This window comes from Tamandua tetradactyla, chromosome 20 (genome assembly GCF_023851605.1).
Source record: "Tamandua tetradactyla isolate mTamTet1 chromosome 20, mTamTet1.pri, whole genome shotgun sequence".
NCBI lineage: Eukaryota > Metazoa > Chordata > Mammalia > Pilosa > Myrmecophagidae > Tamandua > Tamandua tetradactyla.
In genome coordinates this window covers 51,392,308-51,401,811 of record NC_135346.1, presented here as the reverse complement: position 1 = coordinate 51,401,811, position 9,504 = coordinate 51,392,308, and the positions used below count along the sequence as shown (strand labels likewise).

At 46.3% G+C, this 9,504-nt stretch overlaps 2 long non-coding RNA genes across 2 annotated transcripts in view; one reads left to right on the top strand and one right to left on the bottom strand.

Moving 5' to 3' along the window:
- Positions 1-4,143: 4,143 nt before the first annotated feature.
- LOC143664601 (uncharacterized) lies at positions 4,144-7,759 on the bottom strand. Its single transcript, XR_013166541.1, has 3 exons — positions 6,729-7,759; positions 5,580-5,678; positions 4,144-5,180 (listed from the first exon to the last, which is right to left on the bottom strand). It is a non-coding gene; the product is annotated as an uncharacterized LOC143664601 (long non-coding RNA).
- A 110-nt stretch (positions 7,760-7,869) lies between these two features.
- Positions 7,870-9,504, top strand: part of LOC143664600 (uncharacterized) — a 40,312-nt gene continuing 38,677 nt past the window's right edge. The window contains exon 1 of the long non-coding RNA XR_013166540.1: positions 7,870-8,153. This is a non-coding gene — a long non-coding RNA (uncharacterized LOC143664600). The remainder of the gene's footprint in view (positions 8,154-9,504) is intronic.

Here is a 9,504-nt window from a genome sequence, read left to right as displayed (position 1 = left end):
CATTCCTGGGTTTTTTCAACATTGGGGAGCAGAGACTTTGCATTGTGTTAAGATGGTGAAGTGTTGAGATTTGGCAGCCAGAAGCTCATTCCTATGAAGCACAGAGAAGAGTTGACAGAGCTGAGCAGTCCTAAGGCAGCACACTAGACCTCAGCTCCCTTAGAGCACTTCCAATCCATCCAGGGAGAATCTCCTTGCACTGACGGTATCTTCCACCAGGAAAATACAGGCACCACCTGTTCTCTGAGTGAGCCTGTACGCATACGTGTTTCAAAGAAAAAGGAATAGGGAACTTGAAAGAACAGTCTCACAAATGGTGCTCCCTGCAGGGCCCCAGGAAGGTTCATTCATCTTTCTTAGTTTCTTTTCCAAATATCTTTCAATGAAACCCAGGCAAATGGTTCCAGAAAACTCACATCTTGCAAAATATGGGCCAGTGGATCCCACTCTCCTGGTAATGAGTTATTGAAGGGTGCCAGTGTTTCAATGGATCCCCCCCAATTTTTACTATATTCTGCATGGTGAAAAACTAGCAAGTCTTGCACATTTATGTTCCACTGTTTTCCAGCTCCATTTATTTGAACAAATTTTCACTGAGCATCTATGAGACGCCAGGAACTGTACTGCATACTGAAGACGTACTGGGGAGCCAAGCAGATAGAGTTTCTCAAGAAGTACTCTAAATAGAAGCTATATTTAGAACTACTGTTATGGCTGAGAGTGGGGTCTCTCATCTCCAGCAGCAGATGATCTTTTTAGAGGAGCTACCAAATGGGTCACACAACCAAGATGTGGGAAGTGTTGAGATGAGAGAGAGTGCTATTAGGTAGGCCTCTACCTTCAGCTGTGGGTGTCCCAAAATGCCTTGCAGCCGTGGTGGCCTCTGATCAGACAAGATTTTCACAAGCACAGTTGGAGGAGAAGGTCCTTCAGGTGGAGGAAAATCTCTCCAGGCAGGGATCATGAAGATTAGTTAGAAAACATGCCATATTCCAGCCTCACAGTGAGTTCTACAAATCACAGATGAATAGGGTTTAAATAGGGCTGGAGCGGAGATCCTCCCAATCATTTCCTCATTCACTTGCTTGTTCATTCAGGAAATATTAAATGCGTATCTGGCACTGTACCTAGTGCTTTACATAGGCTATCTCATCTAAGCTGCAGTCAACTCCATGTGCAAGTACTGTTAGTGCCCACATTTTATAGAAATGGAAACTGAAGCCCAGAGAGTTGAAGGGCTTTGCTCAAGTTTGCACAGCCAATAAGTGTTACTGAGCAGACTTGCCTCCTTCTACTAAGTGACCTTGGAAGATAACTTCAGCGACCCTGGGATTGCTCATGTGCAGAATAACTGTGATGACCTCATCACATAGGGCTGCTGCAAGGCTTAAAGGAGATAATGTCCCCAAAGGTTCTGGTCCATAGCCACCTTTAGGACATTTCAATCCTCCTTCCTTTTCCTGGCTCCAAGGGGTCTGGGCCATGATTCCTTCCAGATGCAGGCAGGGCTTAGTGTCTTACCGTGAGTTAGCCACCTCATCCCTTTTGGGGACATCCAGGACAGTACAGGAACCTTGCTATCCAGGTCCCTGGCACGTGTCCTGGGGGTACCCACCCTGCACAACTGCAGGTGAGGAGAGTGGATTCTCTGCCAAGAATTTAAGGACTCAGAAGTCCTATTCCTCATATCTCTGTATCTGGACATTGCTGCCGGAAACTAGCAAGGCAATAATGTTTTAAATGTAAGGTAATAAAAATTTAGAGAAAAAAAAAATTGAACTCCTGCCTAAGTGTTAGCTCCTGAAAGGACCTGTTTGTCTTATGTGGAGCCAGATGGACTGGTTTAATGGAAATAGCTGGTACCAGTTAGAGACTTGACTCAGCCAGGGAGGGGTCCCCACTGCCCCCTAATTCCTGGGAGCTCAGTGTCCTAGTGTTGGGGTAGGGTACTCCCCAAAACACTCTCTGGGTCCCTATGGACTGGAAGCCTCGGAATTCCAACTTGCAGATCAGGACTCAGATGAAAGGGGTAAGAGAGGGGGTAGAGGTAAAATCACGATCTAGGTCCACATTTTTAGCATTGCCTCTTGCCAGGTATTGTGCTGGAAGCTTTCATAAATGCACTGCCTCAAATCTCTCTAATATCCCTATGAGGTAAGAGCAAGGACTGTCATGTCAGATAGGCCTAAGACTTACTGGCTTTGTGACAGGGCTAAGGCTAGGGTGCAGCAAGATAGGTTTCGAGGACATGGAATTTAAGGAAGAACTCGTTCTCAGGCTCCTCCCTGGCATATGCTGTCAAGGGGACACCTAAGAGCAAGGATCTCCTTAAATGTTGTGCCTGGGCACCTCACCCTAGTCTGATATTATTATCAGCCTATTTTAAAGATGAGAAAACTAAGGCTTAGAGAAATCAGAGGCTTAGAGTGAGGGCTTAGACTAAGTGAGGGTTGAGATGAGGCATTTGGATTTGAGGTCCAGTGATAAGATAAAGAGGTAGAAGTGTTGCAGGGTGAGGTGGTTTGGGCCAGGATTGGAGCTTTGTCCATCACTGCTGTCAGGTTCTGGATATGTCACAAAGATGAAGCCAACTTCTTTGAGGGATGTTAGAGACCATCTCTCCAAACTATGCTCCCCAGTATCCCCCCAAAAACACCCTGTTACACATACTGTCAAGGGTGACCTTTCTGAAGTCATCCTTGGTCTCTGTAGGAAAGAAGTGCATGATTTTAGGAATGTGATGCTTCTTGGAAGTAGCACCAATAGGAGCCCCAGACCATACTTTTGGGTGTGTGGATGGTAGGGGGTTGCATGGTGTGGGAATAGAATCCTGGTCTCCCACAAGGAAGGCGAGCATTCTACCACTGTACCACCTGTGCACCCTTATACTTTTTATAATTAGACTTGCTCAGAATGTATACCCATTGCTCCTTCTCCTTTCCATTCTCTTTGCACTTGCCTTATCTTCCTTATTAGGGCCTGCTTGAATGGCAGGACCATTGGGGTTCCCAAAGGTCTCCGCATTCTCCCTGCCTCCTGCTCAAGAGTCCAGGGCTGAACGTCCATGCCATAACCCACACCCTGGCAGCAGTCCTTCCTGCTGTGGGCATATCACACCATGGGACCAGCGCATGTTTCAGAAGCAGAAAAGAGGGGTTAGGGTCACATGCCAGGAGCCCCCCAAAAGGGTGCAGAATCTGTGTATGCTTTTGCCAGGGTCTTGATATATAGTTATTGGCATCTGGTCATTGTCTTCCCCATTAGCTTGTTAGATCTTTGAGGACAGAGGGTAGGGACTTGAATTATTCATCTCTGAATAATAGAAGAAAGGCAGGATGGAAGGCAGGGACAGAAGGTGAAGGAGTTATGGACATCACAGTTATTATTGGCCTGGCTAGGGCCACTTTCTCTATGGGTTAAATAGGCTGGGAGAATATGAAGGTGGAACTGCAGATTGTCAGGAGCAATCTGATAGGAGAGAATGATTGCAACACAGAGTGATGGAGCTGAAAGCCTGGACATTATCATTTGAGCTCCTGAATCCAGCCATGCCTGAAGGCCCTTCCCAGTTGTACAAATTGATAGCTTTTCTGTTTTTTTCCTTTCATTTATTTTTTCCTAATGTTAGTTTGTATGGAGCATCTGCCACATGTAACTAGGATTCCTGACTAATACAGCAGAGAAGAAGAAATGGAGAAGGGAGGAAAGGAGGAAGGGACGGAGAGGGAAAGAGGGAGGGAGGAAAGGCTCTTGTGTGCAGTGAGTAGCTCAGATACAATTCAGATCCTAAGCCCTCTGCAGCTTCTTTTGCTATGGATCTAGATTTAGAATCTAGCCTCCAGGTTCAGTGAGAGTCAAGGACCTTGGAGAGACTGGGCTGAAGATGGCCTGGGCCCACTGGGTGGGCAGAAGCCCTGGGGGAGGCAGAGAAAGAGGATGAATGGAAGCCTGAGTGGCAGCTCTGGATGTTTACAGTAAGCAGCAGAGGGGTGGCCAGCCTCCCCAGGCCCTCAGAGGGGAGGGGAGCAGTTGGTGGATAACTCCTCCCTGCCACCCCTCTGGGCTTGAGGGAGGGGTGCAGGTGGGAGGGAGTATCATAATCACACACACCCCCCCTCCCTTAACCTTGGCCACTTTGGACACTTGGGGTAGCCCCTTCTCTCCCAGCAGACCCTGTGTTTTGGAGATGTTGGTAGCATGGGAGCTGTGCTAAGCATTTTATATGTGTTCTTGTATGATATCCTCACCACAACCTTAACAGGTACACATGGCTACTGTTCCCATTTAGCAACTAAGCAAATTAAGACATGTTAAAGTGAAGTCACTGATTTTTGCATTTTATCCTGCCTTTCACTTTGGTTTTATGATCCTTTCCCTTCACTGCCAAGCCCTGGGTTTCCAGACTTGGGACGTCCAAAGGTGTTTGACTTCGGTGGTCAAGCTCATGCAGTGCCTACCCGATGCCTGCTGTCTGCTGCGATAAGAGCCCAATATGCTCCCTGGTCTGAGCCGCTCCCAGCCTGGTGCAACTATTTTGAACCTGACCTTGGCTGTCCTGGACCTTGAATGAGGTGACGTAGTCAGGAAGGTAACTTGGGCAAATCTGGGGACTTCTGAGTGTTGGGAGACCATTCTCCATGGGGTTCTCATCCTTCTACACATCTTGCAAGCCGGCTGCCTTGTTCCAGGTTATCTTCAAGGCTGTTTATAGAGCGAGTAGCCTTGGAAGACTGATGCAACGCCTTTCTTCAGAGCAAACAGCAACTTGGTTTACTAACCAGTATAATAAAGAGAATGTCTCCCTTTGGAACAAAGTTCAGATGGGCTTACTGTCCATTATCAAAGATTTAGTTCCCCTAAGTTGAGGCTTCTTTCTTATAAGCTACCCTACAAGAATCACCTGGCCTTCCTTGCTCACCTTTTGGGAACGGGGCAAGGGAAACTGACAAAAATAGGAAGCTCATTCTTCTTGTGAACTGTGAATAATAAAGTCCTTTCTCCAGGAATCTTGTATCTTCTGCTGGCACCCATGAAACTGGAGCAGAAAAACTTATTGACTTGGAAATTGGGCATAACCTTAGATCCTTCACAATTCTTAGCACTGGGGTCTTCCAGTTCATGGAATTGGACATGCAAGCCCCATTTCCTTAATGGTAGACCTGGTTCCTTCATTAAGAAAGCTGCAGAAGAGATCAGCATAGTGTAAAGTATAAATATTGAAATCAGGCAGTTTGAAGTCTGAATCCTGACCCAGGGCAGTTTTTTAACCTCACTGAGTCTCAGTCTCCTCATCCATAAAATGGGGCTAAAAATTACTCCTGCTTGGACTATTGTGAAGATTAAACGAGATGAAATAATATGATTAAATGAGTAAGGACTTTACAAATGCTAGTTTTTGTTATCGCTATTATTACGATCGGTTTTTATCTTCCAGTTTGTCATTCCTTGTAGGCGGGCCCTGGGGCTGGACAGAACTGGTGATGGTGGCTCTGGACAGTGTAGGGTTATCCAGACTAGCAGTGAAGCCTCCCCTGCTGGGGTCCCAGATGACAGTTCAAGAATATATTAAACCACCTCACCTGTCAGTTTTTCTTGAATTGACAACTTTATGTTGTTTTGTGTCCAAGAAAATGTCACAGAGCCAGATTGAATATTCCTAGTTGCCTGCTAGTTGTTTTCTGGGGTAAAAATGACATAGCATGAATGGAGGTTATAAATGTCACTCCCCCTACCCCCCAGGAGACCCAGTATTACAGAGCCCACATGGAGAGCTCACTTGGGGCTCTGGGCCATCTCAGTCTCAGGGCCCTGGATTCTGGCCCCACGAGAGGGCTGGGTGAGTTGTCAAATGCAAATAGCAGAAGATTCATCATAGAAGTTGAGGGCTGGGAAGCATGCTGTGGCTTAGGCATCTGTGAGGCATCAGATGAGGAGTCTAAGGCTAAAAGAGGTAGGGTGAGTTTTCCTAAGTCACATGGAAAGTTAGATGGCCAAGCCAAGAGCCCGCACTGCAGCAGGACCTGGTCAGGTGACATCCTGGTCAGGTGAGATTCTGTCAGCTGACATTCATGATGTAAACAGGCCTGGGGAACTTGGAGGGATAGAAGTCTACGTTTTTGCCTCCAGGGAGCAGCTGTTATCCAACCCCCCTGAAATGCAGATCTGATGTCTTGAGATCTTTCTGGTTTTTTTGGAGGAAACCAGAAATCTGTACAGTTACATGAAATCACTCAATATGTGAATGATGGCAGTTTGTTCAACATATTTAAGAGACTGTGTGTGCTGCCATGATCCCTTACTGTGCCTTTTTTTCTGAAAACTAGGAATGGTCTTTAAAATGAAAACTCTTGCACATTAAAACATGCCCAGTAAGTTTAGAGCCTCCAAACCAAAGCAGATTGTTGGCTTTTCTTCTCTCTCAAACTAATATTCAAAGACTTTGGTTGAAATAAATTGGGCAACCTTGGTTACACCCAAGCGACATTTTTTAATATTTAGGCTATAAACTAGGCTTTCATCTAGACATGGGATGCTTGGGGAAAAAAGAAAAAATCAAGTGAAAGCTAGCAGGCTTGTCCCTGCTCAGGGCTGGATTGAAGCTAGGCCAGAGAGGGTCACGTCCTGAGGACTTTCCACTGAAGGCAAAGCAAAAGGAGATAAATGGCAAGCAGTGGCAAGAACATTTCTGGAAAATGCTGGGTTAATTGAGTCTATAGGAACAAACTTACCATGGAAACTTGGAAGTTAAGAAGTAAAGCTGGGCATATGTCTTCCTCCCTCGTCCAGCCACAAATTCCAGGAAAACTGTAACCTCAATCCATCTTGGCTCTCAAGGGACCTGGGTTCAAATCCCAGCTCTACCGTTTGCTGGTTGTTGAGATCTATGATAGCATTTGAACCTCACTGAGCTTTGTGTCTGTCTTAAGTAAAACGGGAAATGTCACAGCTATGGCGAGGGCTATTGTGAGGAAAACATGAGAGTAACAGAATAGCTCTCAACTGCTGAGTGCTGACCGTGAATCAGGCATGAATAGTCTCCTTTGACCTCACTTCTTTAGCATTATCATCATCATCATCTTTGTCAGGGTGTATATGAGCCCCTGACTCATGGGAGGTGCTGAATCACGGATACCTGTGATAGGGTCACAGGTACTTTCTTACCTTCTTACCATTTTCACCTTCACTACAGGAAACATGCATTCTTCACAGTTCTAGGAGGAGACGGCTTCTCTGACTCCTATTATCAGGCCTTCCCTGAGCAAGCCTGTTCCAGAAGAATCTTCCTGTAAATATACCCAGTCTTGACCTTATGAGCTAACCCTTGGATGTATTAAGCAGTTTAAAATAAAAGTAGATTGCCTTCTTAACTAGATTTGAAGATTTTCCTTCTACATCTATGATCTCTCATACCATACTTGTCAAATAAACTTTGTAAAAAATTAGCTTATTGTGTTAATCTATTATAAAAGCAATTGAAGCCTGTTATACAAAGTTGGAAAATACAGGTAGGAGGAAAAGTGGTGAGCAATGCTATGTTGTACAAGTGCCATTGGGAACAAAACCCAAATCCACATCTGGAAACTGGAGGTTTGGAGGGGGCTGCTTTCCATGCCAAATTCCAGCAAGCTGTGACACATGTCTTTTTGGGCTTTCGACTGCATCCTGCTCGTCTCAGTATGCCCCGTGACTAGCACAGTGCCTGGCAGGTAAAGACTTGAGCGTGGTATTGCGAACATCCCCTGCCCAGCATATGTACAGAAATGTGTGCTTGGGGATGGGGGTAAGGGGTGGGGGTGGATTTCTGGTTGCCATCACGACCCACGTGTACCAATGACAGTTCATGGGGGAGAGCCAAGAGGGACAGAGTCCTGCACACCCCAAATGCTCAGAAACTCCCCATTGAGAAACACTGGGTTTAGTGAAGGGGGTGGAGGGAAGCAGGTTATAAAGCAATGCACTCACTAGCACACATGGATCCATGTGCATGTATCCTCGGGGCAAGCCTGGAAGAACATGGAACTCCAGCAGCTGATGGCAGCAACCTTCTGGGCAGTGGAATTAGGGGAGGTTTAGAATCATTTATTCTTTCCATTGTCCATTTGCATATCTGTATTTTAATTTTATCTGCAAAGAACTCATATGAAATCTAGGAGGTGAGATTTTTGTTTAAAAAAGGATTTCCTTTAAGGTGTTTTCCAGAGTAGATAATGTTTGTAAACACAGTTAAAAAGTTGACATATTGAAGGAAGAGAGGATCAAATGGAGTAATGGATCATCTACTAATGGAAATCCTTTATAGAGACAGCAAATTTGGAGTGGGTCACCTCACCTCCTCCTTGCACTGGACCTCAGAGGACCAGAAAGTCCATAAAGAGTTCTTTATTTTTCTCCCCTCCGGGACCCCACGGTGTCTCCAGCAGGTGGTTTGGTGGTGGGTGAAATGGAGAAGGCTGCTTATCACTCAGCCTGGAGCAGATAATCATCAAGGCTTTGACTAAACCACTCAAGGGCCTCAGCCCTACTTGTGTTTCCTGGTGTTTCTCCCCCGTTTCCCCAAGATTCCCTAGACAGCCATCTGATAAGAGGCCTTATAGCTGTTTAGTTTGCATGGTTCTGACAATTTTCATTCAAAACATATGCAAATTCCGAGGGCAGGTTTCTGGGGACAGAGGTTGCGGTGAAATACTTCTAAACTTTTAACCAAATGAATCTGTTAACCCCAAGAAGAAGAGCTTTAGATTTGGGACTCTATTTGCATCAAAAGGACAGGCAGGCAGACTCCTGTTCATTGCTAGCCCCAAATGGGGGCTTCGCTCCTCTTTGGAAAGGGGAAATTAGCAAATTTTCTCTGACGGTTCTTTCCCCAAAGAACTTCCCCAAAGTCACTCAGCCCCTTGGCTCCTAGGGAAGGGAAGGACCCCAGAGCCCTTCTCACTGGCCAGGTGGACTCCTGTGAGATGGAGCCTAGGGTGGAGCTCTGGGCATGGCTCAGGTTCCCAAGCCATGGGATAGTGGTCGGATCCAGCGCTTACCAGAAGCGGGCTTTTGGGTCCTCTCGGGCACCTGCCTGTTCTGTTTATACAGCGGCAGCCAGTTGTGGCATTAGTGCACAAAAGAAAAGGCTGCACAGATCCGGCTCGTGAGTTAATTAACACTCTGAGAGCTGGGCAGTGCATCTGAAGCGTAAACTGATACCCTTCCAAGGGAAGGGGCTAATCTCCAGGGAGGCAGGGGGCAATTTAGAGGAGGCTTTTCCTACTTCCTTGCCTGACCTGGTGGGCTCAGGCTAATGTCTCCCAAATCTGAGACAGAGCATCTTGGCCGTGCTACCTGTGTGGTCAGACAGCCCTACTTATGGCTAAATGCTCTGGTTTCACTGTCCTGAAATTCTTCATAATTTTTAAGCACGGGGTCCCTTGCACGACTTAGCTGATCCTACATCTGTGTTTCAGCAAGAGAATGAGAGCAGGAAGCTGTCGCCCTGGGGATGACCTGGGGTAGCTG